The 13,764-nt window shown below is 29.0% G+C and overlaps 1 pseudogene across 1 annotated transcript; it reads left to right on the top strand.

The window, feature by feature from the left end:
- The first annotated feature begins 10,346 nt into the window (after nucleotides 1-10,346).
- LOC114176021 (hydroxycinnamoyl-CoA:piscidic acid hydroxycinnamoyltransferase pseudogene) lies at nucleotides 10,347-11,879 on the top strand (annotated as a pseudogene). The gene has a single exon (XR_014994649.1). The product of XR_014994649.1 is annotated as a hydroxycinnamoyl-CoA:piscidic acid hydroxycinnamoyltransferase pseudogene (transcript).
- The last annotated feature ends 1,885 nt before the right edge of the window (nucleotides 11,880-13,764 follow it).

Raw genomic sequence — 13,764 nt, forward strand, 5'->3', positions numbered from 1 at the left:
TTCCCCACTCATGCGTTTAGGGTTTTCATGTGTTTCCTTTCTTCCTCGCAATCATGTTGTCGCTGCTGCAAGTCATTCCTTCTCTTGCTATTGCAAGTCGTTTCTTCTCTTCTCTTTCGCTCATCCTTTTTTTCAGTCTGATATTTTTGCCTCCACCGTTTCGCCACCGCAACCCGCCATGTCCAACGCGGTCGCCACGGGCTGCTATAGAAAATCCAATTCGCCTCCGCCTTGTTGTGGTGGTAGGCTCGGAAACCGGTACCGATTTCCGCCATGGTGGCGCCATGGCCGATATTCAATAACACTATTGGTGACCCTCATCAATTATGCTTTTCAACGTGCCTAAAGGAGTAAAAGAGTTTAAGATATTAAGTTTAGAGTCACATTGATTTTAAATATATGGTTGAGCATAAACAATAATCATAATACAAAAAGATGTTCTTAGGTATTTATTTGTGATCAAGGCCCATGTTTTAATACCATAGAAAATATTTCTTCAACATCTACTTTTTACATTCCCAAAAATCATATTGTTCCTTTGGTTCCAAATATCCAAACTATTGTGACTCACATATATCTCCAAACAATATTGCATTTTTTACTTAGTTATTGGTGTTTGAATTGGAAAAAAATGAATCTGGACGATATTATGATATACTAAATAAAGTCTTGACCAATATAAGTGTGCAACTATCCTATAACTAAAAAAATAAATATGTGACAATTTCATCAACATTTACACATGTCACAAACTTCACTATTTAATTATAATCCTCCATGCATAATATTGGGTTGATGGTAATATTTTCATTTTCCAAAATAGTTCCAATAAAGTCTTGGTTACATTCCATTGCTCCTATTTAATTTCTATATGTAGATTTCACCATATATACATTTGTTTTGTCGTCATTCCACATCCATTCACCTTCTCTATCTCTAAAGACGGCATAAGTCTTCGCCTCTCTCATGTGATTTACTTCTCTACCATTCAAATCATTCTCTTCACTATGTAAGTTTTATGCCCAAATTTCTCCATTTCAATATCCAACCTCCCCTAAATTTACTCTTTTTAAGATTGAATTTGTATAAGTCTTAGATAATTTTCTTTTAGGGAAATTTCACCCTTATATCTCATAATCTAATTTTGTTACCTGTCCCTTTATTTCATCTTATATTATTGTTAAAACAAAAGAAAAAAAAATAGAAACTCACACATGATCACCTTCCAAATAATTTTAACATCAATTAACTTAAAAGATCACATTGAATCCTTTTAAATAAAATGGAAACTGGATTGATGATAAAAGATTAAGGAATCATACTAAATAAATGCCACAAATATTGAGAAAAACCAAAATACCTATTAAACCTTAATTAATTATGTTTGTGAATAAATTGTTTGGAAAGTTGAACTTCATGTTAAAAAAGCTGCGTTTTCAAAGCATGAGTACTTCAACTTTAGTTTTTGAATTTGAAGAAGTCATTTTACATGAATGACTTTTAAATATATTTAAATATATATATATATATATATATATATATATATATATATATATATATATATATATATATATATATTGCTAAGGTCATCTTTCCCGTACACAATTCAATTTGATTAATTATTTTTGTCATATGTTAAAGTTTATATAGTAAGCGTGATTTGTAATTGTATATATTTTACGCTACATTGATGCATGACAAAAGTTACTTGTAATTTTTTTAACTAAATCATGTATGACAAACATGTTGTATGTTTTTTATGTTTGAATTAAAGTTAAGTGTGACAAATATGACTTTGTTGTATTATATTTGAACCAAAGTCTTACATAACAAGCATGACCTCTAATGTTTTTTTAAAGAAAAAAGTCATGTATGGTAAGTTTGACTTTTTCTTACCATGTACAACTTTTACTAAAAAATACCAAAAAAGTCTTTTTTTTTCATGCACGACTCCAGTTCAAACATAAAACAATAACAGTCATACATTTTATATACATTTTCAGTCAAAAAATAAGTTGTGTTTATTATACATGATTTTTATTTAAAAAAATATATTAGACGTAATATTTGTCATGTATAACTTCAATTCAAATATAAAATAAGTCGTCTTTATCATGTATAATTTTAGTTAAAAAAATTATAAATTTTCTTTTATATACACGAATTTAATGTAAAAATATGAAAATTATGAATCATGCTTGCTATATAAATCTTCAAAAGAATTATGACAAACTTAATAAAATCAAAATCATATAGACTAACAACGAAAAACATTCAAATTTAGTTACACCAAAAACGATTTCTTATTGGAAAACAAAAGTTGAACGTATGCATAAGTAACATAAATGTTTTTCTTTTTTTTTCAATACAAAGTTATGCCTTCTAAATAAAGACTTGCCCATTCACATAAATTTAAATTTCCTTATTCAAGTAAATTTTGTAAAAATTTATACCAGAATTCCAAATTTGCAGCAACAACTCTTTCTCATGTTATACCTTATGCATGTATTCTTCTACTATAATACTAAATACAAATAAATCAATTTTCAAACTATTCCAATATAAGTTATAAGTTAAGTGAGAGTTTACAAAGAAATATTTTTTTTAAATCAATTGATAAAAAATAACCAATTCAAAATTAATGAGTTAATATTTTAATCATATCATTTTTAAATTTAAATTAGAGTATAGTGGGTACAAGTATCCACGGGTACGGGTACCCGTACTTGTCCCGTTAACATATGTATATGAAAAATATCTGTACCCGTTACCCACGAATATTCATTTACAATATTCATTGATATTCATAGGTAAAACAAGTAAAACACTTATTTTTTGTCTTTAGAAAGCCTCAAATTATTTTCTATTATTCATATTTCTCAATTAAATTAATTATAAAATTATGTTAAAAAAAGGTTTCAAAGTTTTTTTAGTATTAATATATTTCTATTAAATTAATTATAAAATTATGTTTAAATAAAAGCAACTTCCAAACAATATTTTATTATTAATACACTCTATTAAATTATTATAAGTTTATGTTTTTTTTATTAATATTTCCCTATTAAATTAATTATAAATTTATGTTTAAAAAAAAAAAGTTTCAAATATTTCTTTTAGTACAAATATACCTCTATTAAATTAATTATAAAATTATGTTTAAATAAAACCAACCTCCAAGCAATATTTTATTATTAATATAACTGTATTAAATTAATTATAAGTTTATGTTTGAGAATAAAATTTAGTTAAATTATTATTAGTGTCGATTAATTTTTATTGGTATTAAAAATGATAATTAATAAGTTAAAATTTGTTTAGTAATTTATAATTTTTTTTAACAAAAAATATAATGGTTAGTTATTTTTATTTTCTTATAATTAATCTGAATTATATTTTTTTATCTTTTATCTTTATGTGATTTCTCTTGTCTCCCATTACTTTCTTTTCTTCTAACAATCTTTTTGTAGGATTTTGACATATTATATTCCTTGAATATCATATTGTTCGTGTGTATTAATTTTTTCATCTCCATTTCTGCTTAGTATTTTTTGTTCTTCTATTGTATTGTTCTTGTTTTTATTCTGTTTTAGACTTGTATTAGAATTAGAAGTACATTTCTTTTGCCCATTTTGTTTTTCAGTACTTTACGAGTTATGGGTTTCGAGAGTTTTTTTTCATATATCTTAAGAAGGAATTGAAATTTTTTCTACAAAACTATTAATTATATTATTAAGGTTTAGTTTTTTGGTGGATAATAGATTAATTGGAGCATAATTCAAGTTGGATTTTTTGTAAAGGGACAACTTTTTGGATTATTTGTGGAAAATTCAAGTTTAGGAAAAAAAAAGACTTACTATCGAATTGAGAAGGTGAAGAGTTTTTTTTTAATTATTTTAATTAATGATTAATCTTAAAATAAACTTTGCATGTTTCTAAAAAAGCTGAGACTTGAGAAGAAAAAAAAAACTTAAGACTTTAAGATACTACAAGTCTACTATCGAATTTACTTTATTGACAATTAGAACTATGTTTTATTATTTTAACTTATTCCGTTTATATATTTATCTTTAGCAGTATTTTATATATTATCATTTTTTTCATAAATATGTGAACTAGAAAATTTAAATCAGACTATTCAAAAGTCTGAAAAAAGAGAAAAATTGAGACTTTAATTACATTACATAAAATATCTTTGAATAAATTTCTAAAAATAGATAAGAAAAATAAATTAGAAAATATTGGTACAAAAGGATCTATTAAAATCATTGAAAAAGATTTTTCTAAAAATGTATATATTTTAAGTATTTTTCTTCATCAAATTACATATTACCTAATAGAGAAAAATACGAAAAAAATACTAATTTTTTCTAAAGATTTAAATAAAGTATTTTATTTTGCTGTAAATATTATTTAATGTTCTTTTTTTTACAGATAAATCAGCCTAGAAATGTAGTACTAATTACAGAAATTTTACTACTGATTAGAGAATTTGCAGTACTAAATTGAAATGTTGTACTGATCGGAGAAATGTAGTACAGTTTGTGCCTCTGCTGTCAACTGATCCTGTCATCTCACAAAAGTAGAAAGAGCCACCATCACTATCATGATTATGATATATTTGAATTTCTTAAAAACATTTTTAGGAAGAAAATTAAAAATAAAAATGATTTTTATATAAACTAAAATTATATCTTATACATGAAATAAAAGTAATAGTTTAAAAGTTTAGTAAAATTATAGAGAAAAACTTTTATAAACTAATCAGACTTTATATATAAGTTGAATTTCATTTTCTTTTATTTATGAAAATTTTTGTCGAAATATGCATTGTATATCAGAATAGGTATGATATGAAAGTAAAGTATGGTGGTTGATGTGTGATTTTTCTTCCAATTTCATGATTATGAAAACTAATACTGGGTGAAATAAATATAATAAAAACCCTGTTGAATTGATCAATAATACATGCTTTTAAGATAAGAAGAAAAGAGCGAGTTCTCAACGATATGGAACAAGTCATGTCAAAGTTGTCATCATCACAACAGTTGCAACCTGAAGATGTTAAAACATCCCTCAAAAGTCAAGACAACTTTTGTTTTGTCCCAATGGATATTCATGCATCAGTTTATTTTATTTTACGGATAATAATAAGAAACTAATGTACTCTTTTTTTGCTGTCGTTTCTAGAAACGAATGCGTATGCTTCTTATTTTTGTATTAAAAAAATAGCACTACTAAAACATTAATATACTAATAGTTAATATACAAGTTAACATAAACAAGGAGGAACATATCTTAAATAACACAATAACATCTGTCTCTCATGAATACATATAGTTTAAGTAATAATTTTGTTAGCTTATAAATATTGTTGCAGCTAAAGATAATATTAAAGTTAATAAATAAAATTATTGATACCAAGTAAATAATCATTTTACCTACTTTTCATCATAATAATCTTTTAATTGATTGAAAAAATCTTACGTTTTATTATAATTTTCTTTTCTCCTTATACTTAATTGTTTTTTTTTTCATATTCTTTAAGATAAAACATTTTGATCATGGAATCTATACCCAAAATAAATCATTAACCTTATGTTTATTTCCGTTAATTCACTGTTCATCAAGATGAATTTCAAAATAAAAATAAAAAACAAAAACATATAAAAAATAAAATAATTTTTAAGAAAAAACATTTTACAAATAAAACAAAAGAAAAACTGTGAGAGCCTAGAAATCTTGTTCTAAGAGAGAGTCATTGTTTTAAATAATGAGTCTTTAGTAATATTTTAATAATAAAAACTTAAATATAAATAGAAATTTCATAAAAATATTTCATTATCTAAAAAAAAATTATTTATCTTTTTAGAAAATAGTTTTAAGAATTCTCTCCCTTCTCTCTACAATATTTGATTGTGCGTTCATCTGTTTGACGATCAGAAACTGCTGAGGCGATCCCTGCAGAACGCTCTCTGATTCTATCCGATCAATTTCCTTCATGGAGTAAGTTGATTTTCTACCTTTTTTCTCCATCAAACATTTTTAGGTTGCATGTGATCCATTAGGGGACGCATGTGGTTTTTGAGTCTTCTTTTGGATTCTCTGTTGATCAGTGGGTCTAATGATGTTCCCTGATCATGTCAATTTGATTTGTAGGTTGAGTGGTACGTTCTTAAGTGGAAAAAGGGATTTTTTCATTCTAGGACGTTGAGACTTGATCAACCAGGTAAGGGGAGCTAATAATAATAGATTTTATTTGATGAGTTCATTTGATGCAATTGTGTGTAATTAGAATTGACAACTTGACTTTTGTGAATTTGTGAATTGATTGATGATTTGTATGAGTTGAGATGTGAATGCATTGTATGAATTTGGGTTAAACTAAGAAAAATGGATTCTTGAGTCATAACTCTAATTGGTATTGTCTTTCTCAGTTTAAGAACTATTATGGAACCAAAAACCTATAATGGAAGTGCCAATTAGAGTCATGAAAAGAAGTAGCAGATTTCTCAAGAAAACTAAACATGTGTTGTCTACTAGTGTGACGCTAAGCGTCAGAATCGGCACTGAGCACTAAAAAATACGAGACGATTGGCGCTGAGCACCGACCAAGTGGTGCCTAAGCGTTGAAAAATGCGAGACGATTGGAGTTGAGCGCCAGCCAAGCAGTGCCTGACGGGGAGCACTGCAGGTTTGGAAGAGATTTTAAATGCAGGCACTAAGCAGTGACTTTAGCGCTAAGCGATGAAAAATGTGAGGCAAACGACGATTAGCGTTGGAACCTGACATTGAGCGCTGGATGCCCTATTTTACATGATTGCTTATTTTGGCATGTTTGAATGTCTTGAATGATTATAAATGGATTCTATGACCTTATCACTTTGATATGTATGAAATCAATGGATATGAGCCTGTTTTGTATGGATTATGGAAGAATTTCATGGAGAAATTCTAAGTATTGATAAAGTAGTGTATGCTTGGACATAAGGACTCAGTTTTGGTTGACATCCTGACACTCCAAGAATCATTAAGGCTCACGTAAAGCATAATGAGTTATGTCATGAGGAGTAGCAGGAGGCCTTAGTCACTAGACTCGATCAATTGTTAAGAAATTGATATGTATTGAAAAGTTTTCTATATGAGTTTGTAATAAGAAATTGTTAATTTGATTTTTGATCTAATTGATCTTTTCTTTAATTATCATTAGCTTACCTTGTGTGGTTTGTGTTTGCTTGATTTTGGTTTATTCTTTACTATGATCACTTAATTGTGTGAGCAGAGGAAGCTTCAGGTGAGAATGCTTTACATGGAGTTGTTAGAAGGGCTGAGTAGTAGTACCTCATTATGTTTTAGATAAATCTGTTTTGGGAGTTTAGAATTAGAACCTATCTAACTCTCCTTATAGTAGAGTTGTACATATAGTTATTACTATAATTTTTGAATGACTGTATTAATACTCTATATTAACCCATGCTATTAAATGAGATGTTACAAAAAAAAAATATATACATAATAAATTACTCTATTTTATGTAATATATTATGTATATAAACAATAACATAAAATATTTAAAATATAATTCATTATGTTATTTATATTTATATTATTTGGGTTCGTAAATATTTTATTATCATTTAACCTTGCATTTGTTATAAGATACATATTAATAAAATTTGACTAATTATATCATTAATATTTATTATTATATGTTTATATTGAAACAAAATAAATAATAAAAATAAAAATAAAAATGCAGAAATAGTTAACTAAAATAAACCTTTCTATGGTGGATTATTTTCAAAATAAAACTAATTAACTTAAGTGTCACCACGTATATGTGTGTCTATGTTGACATTGTCAACTTTGACAAAAAGTAAAGTATCATCTTTGTGTAGTACAAATAGAAAATCATTATTTATATTATAATGAAAATTCTAAATTAATATTGTTAACAACTAAATCTAAAATCCACATTTTTATATTATTAAATAATATTCATTTTATCGTGATTTTATTATTTATATTTGTTATAAAATCTATAACATAATTTCTAATGAAACAAATATTCATTGTATTTAACCTAGGGATGTAAAAAAATCCATATCCAGATATCCGTATATAAAATGGATACCCGCAGATAATAGGTACAAATAATTTTTATACTGCTTGTTAATGGGGTGGGTTCGAGTATAATAGTATTCGTATCCGTGGATACCCGTACCCGCTATATTATGATTTAAATTAAAAAAAATTATTAAAACATTAACACATTGACTTTGAATGAGTTGTTTTTTACTATTGATTTTAAAAAATCTCCATTTATTTGTAAATTTTCATTCAACACTATTTAAATGAGTCATTTTCACTTTGTTTAAAATTTATAAATATTATGCATTGTATTTTTATTTGAATTTATTGATAAAATTTGTTATTAAATATTAAATATTTCTTTTGTAAATATCGGCGGGTACCCGTGGATATCCATAAATATTAAAACAGTATACATGTACCCGCATAATGGATACCCGCATAGATATAGATACGGGTAAGAGACGAATATTTATCCAGTGGGTAGAGTACGAGAGAGTTACTACTACCCGTACACTACCCGCCCGATGACATCCCTAATTTAACCTTTTATTCTAATATTACAAAAACTAATTATATAAATTTATGAGTATACACCAATTTAATTATTATTATTAGAATTTTATTATTTATAAATATATTTATAATTAAATATTTTTACAATAAAATTGATTAATTATTTAATTTGATTTATATTATTAAACTCTTCATTTAAATATTATATCTAAAACTATACATAATTATAACACTCATATACAGTTATGTAAATAAATTATTTATTTAAATATAATAATTATATTAATTTTCTTAATAAAAATTTAAAAAATAGAAATAGAAATTGACTAGTTTTGTTAAAAAGCTTTCCATGATAGATAAAAACGAATTTGCAAAAGATAATATTTATTTATTATTATTTTCTTTAATATATTAAAAATGTAAATCTTGATAAAATATTTCCATCATAATCAAGAATTACAATAGATTATGATATATTAAAATTAACCGTTACAAAAATAAAATATAAATATTTATAAAATTTAACTTATTATATTATTAATATATATTTATGTTGTAATAAAATTAAATAATCAAATAAAATAAATAGTTTAGTATAATATTTTTAATACATGTTTTATATTATAATATTTTATAAATTAATTAATATTTTTTTATTTTAAATAATATATTACACGTTATATTTTGAGTTAATGTAAACTAATTACATTTTATTTGAAATTAATTTTAATCATATAATTATAATTTTATTATTTTATTGATCAAAATAAATTTTTATTACTCTTTTTTCTTCGTTTCTCTTCATTTTTTATTTTTAATAAAACAAAATCCATTTTTTATTCTCTCACTCCTGAAATTGTTCTTCTTTACCCTTTCAAATTCTTCTTTGAATACAAAAAAACCTTAAATCTCTAATCCAATTAATTTTGTGCTCTTAACCACGTATTAAAATTACATGTCTAACTAATATTTCTGTTCTGCCAATGTAGCAGTGCTAACTCATATAATAACCGCCCTTATGTATGTATAGGAACATACATCTCTCTTTAAAAATGTTTCTGGTAGTTTGCCACAAGTCAACACAGTACAGTTAATTGACATGATTAGGTAATAGTAAAATTTAATTTTATTAAATTAAAATTATTTAAGCCACACTGAAAGGATGAAACTCATTTTTGCCGTTTTTTCACTTTAAAATAGGATGTTCTTTATAAAAATATTAAATATTGTAATAATTTACTACAATTATTGCGCTATTTAAATAAGGAGAGGCATTTAATGTTTTCTTATGAATTTTTCTTTTTAAATCAGTTTAACTAAAATAAGAAAAGATTCTACATAAACTAGTTTCGTATTATAGCATTTGAGACTTGAAACAATATTAACACGATCGAAAACAGTCATTTATAGCATATTATAATTGTAAATTAATTTTTAAAAAAGGTGATAAATAAAATAAATATCTCGTTTTAAAGGGAAAAAAGGTGAATGATAGAGTTAATATTATAAGATTATAAGATATACATATAAATGAAGAATTAAACAAAGAAAACTAAGTCGCCCCACGGAATTGAAATTGAACCTGCCCAATTTCTGGTTTACAAAGTTTCAATAATTTAAGAAAGAGTATTAAAATTCAAATCAAACATTATTTCTTACAAGCAAATGACGTCTCTGCGCACGTATATAGCATGACGCATCAAAGCAAAAACACAAACCTTTGGAAGCATCAAATGTAATATAAAAGAACCTCTCATTTCCAACCAAAAACAACAAACGAATGAAGCACACAGAATGGTGAGCATTCAATCTCGATACACTGTGTTCCCCTCAGAAACCACCCCCAACGAAACACTCTTCTCCCTGTGCGAGCAAATCAAGCTTCGCACCCATGCACCACTCCTTTACGTCTTCAAGCCACACCCTCATCACGATGCATCAAGTTTTGTCAACATTCTGAGGCATGCTCTAAGCAAAGCCTTGACGATCTATTACCCAGTTGCGGGTAGGTTGAGTTGGATCCAAGGGGGACGATGGGAGCTTCATTGCAATGCCAAGGGTGCCCAAATATTGGAAGCCATTTGCAAAGACGTGACTTTGGATGATTTGGGTGATTTTGTGCCTACCCATTTGGTGTCACAGCTCATACCAAACATCGACTATGATGTTCCCATTGAGGACACGCCATTGTTGGTTGCGCAGCTTACGAGGTTCCCTTGTGGCGGCGTTACCATTGGGGTGGCTTTGTGTCGAGGGGCCATCGACGGAATCGCAACCATGCGGTTCATGAACACGTGGGCCAAGTTGGCTCGTGGGGAGAACGTGGAAAAGGCACCGTGCCATGATCGAAATGTTTTGAATTCGTACAAGGGTAACTCCGGGTTGCACGATCATTCGGAGTTTCACCCTCCTCCTCCTTGGTTAGGTTCCTTGGAGAAAGACACCAAGGTGGCGGTTGCAACAGTGAAGCTCACGGGTGAACAAGTGAAGAAGCTCAAGCACAAGGGGAATCTCGCGAACACTGGTCCTAGTTCACAACAACGTTATTCAACTTTTGAGGTTGTTTCAGGGCACTTGTGGAGGTGTGTGAGTAAAGCACGTTATGCAGGGAAAAGAGAGCAACCTACGAGGTTGACCACTTTGGTTAATTGTAGGCACCGAATGAAGCCACCACTTCCTGAAGATTATGCAGGGAACACAGCATTTCCGACAGTGACACCAACATGTTCTTTCGGTGAAATCATGCAGAGGCCATTGAGTTATGCGGTTGGGAACGTTAGGGTTGCGCTTGAAAGAGTACTAACCGGGGAGTTTGTGGAGTCTGCACTTGATCACATAGATAGGGAGAAAGACATGAATTTGATTAGGTATAATTTTCACTACCCTGCCCCAAGTGTGCACAAGGGAGCATACAAGGGGAACCCGAATCTTTTTGTTGTGAGTTGGATGAATTTCTCGTTCAAGGATGCGGATTTTGGATGGGGAGAACCCTTGTATTTTGGCCCTGGATTCATGGATTCTGAAGGAAAAGCATTTCTTTTGAATGAGGCTAATGGGGATGGCATCATTGTGGCCATTTCCCTCGAAGCATCTCACATGGATGCTTTCAAGAAATTTTTTTACGCTGATATCGAGCAGGAATCTCTCATTTCCAAACTGTGACGTGTTTGGTTGTTTTTCAAACACTCTGGATAAACAATTTTTGGAAAGAATCATTTTGTCGCTTATCTGCCTAAAAAAATATATCTTTAATGATATTTTATTTCTGAGTTTGTCTGTTGTTCTACCTGAAACTTGGTCGGGGCTGTTTGGTTTGACGCATCTCATCACGTGGATGCTTTCGAAGAGGATTCTCCTATTTCCAAAATGAATACATTATTATTGCAGTTGGGTTATGTAAAATTTGACCCCGCAATTTCCTTTCTTAAACTGAGTTCATGTTTTCAAACAAGGCTTTGTCATAGTTGGTTGGCAAAGAAACTCTGCCAACATCTTTGAATAGAACATAATCTTAGTTAGAAAATTTTCTATTGAATCTTTCCGCAAGAAACGTATTTGTCTTCCTACGAGTGAGTAGGACAATAAGACAATTGTCTATGGTATTATTGTTTAAATATTTATCTGTGATATCACGTTTAATATAAAATCTTATTTTAATACCCAACGTTCGTGAATCTTTATCATTTTATACACTAATAACCTTTTTTTTTTATTTAATGTAGACTCTCAACACAGTCTTTGACATTTAACAGTTTTTATTATTCCTAATTCGCATTTATATGCTTTCAAGGAATGCAATGAATAGAATGAGAAGTCATAACAACAAAAGAATATCTGCAATCATCGGTTGTCGCCATTCACAATGATCAAGTGCTTCATTCACATTTTTAGGAATAACAACAAAAGACATTGAGGATAAAAGTGAACAATAGAATAGAAAGGCGATAATCTGTGATAGCTAAGAAAATTAAAAATGGAATGTGAATTTTGAGAGGAACGAGTACCTTTTCTGAGAGCAATGAGCCAACCTAAATCACCTTCACCAGGAGTCGTGGTATCAAGAGACGAGGGAGAAGAATCTGAAGTAGGGGATTCACCATGTTCCTGGAAAACTGGACTATTCGTCGGGGTCCTATGTTGGAGAGAATCAATATATGGAGATAATGGCTCATGAGGACTTTGATCGAGACTTGGATTGACAAAGACATTGGGAATATTTTACTCAACCACGAGAATGGGGAGGACTTGCTGTATGACATGAACATCTTGAACAGATGGAGAGAAGTAAGAGGTCTGTTCAAATAATGTAACATTGGCAGACATGTAATATTTCTTGGTTTTAGGATAGTAACATTGATACCCTTTTTGAAGTCGTGAATAGCCCAAGAAGACACATTTGAGAGAGTGAGTAAAAAGCTTGTCTAACCCTAGAGACATGTCATGAACAAAACATATACAACCAAAAACCCAAGGAGAAGTGTGAAAGAGAGGATTATCTGGAAACAGAATGGAGAAAGGGACCTTATGATTCAGAGAGGAATATGACATCCGATTAATGAGAAAACTTGCAGTTAAGATGGCATCTCCCTAATGATGGACAAGAACATTGGCACGAAGCAAAAGGGTGCGAGCAATTTCAACCAAGTGTCTATTTTTTCTTTATGCTATACCATTTTGTTGTGGCGTATGAGGACAAGTAGACTGATGCAGGATACCATGGGAACTCAAAACATTAGAAAAAGCAGATGAAAAATACTCTTTGGCATTGTCACTTCTTAAGATTTTGATTACTTGACCAAATTGATTCTTGATTTCATTCAAAAAGGATGTGAAGATGGATAACAATTCATAACGATCTTTCATAAGATAAATCCAAGTACATCTCGAATATTCATCAATGAAAGTAACAAAATACCTAAAGCCAAAAGATGAGACACGACTAGGTCCCCAAATATCGGAATGGATGATAGAAAAACTAGAAGTACACTTTGATTGCGATCTTTTAAGAAGGGTAGATCTAACATGTTTTCCTAGTTGACATGACTCACATTCTAAGGTCTGGAGACGACTAAGTTCAGGAAACATTTTCTTTAACTTGGACAGGTGAGGATGGCCAAGCCGATCATGTAACATTTTAGGATTGGGAGCTGCAACACA

Source organism: Vigna unguiculata, chromosome 1, assembly GCF_037176805.1.
Source record: "Vigna unguiculata cultivar grain cowpea cultivar isolate G323 ecotype 2 chromosome 1, ASM3717680v1, whole genome shotgun sequence".
Lineage (NCBI taxonomy): Eukaryota > Viridiplantae > Streptophyta > Magnoliopsida > Fabales > Fabaceae > Vigna > Vigna unguiculata.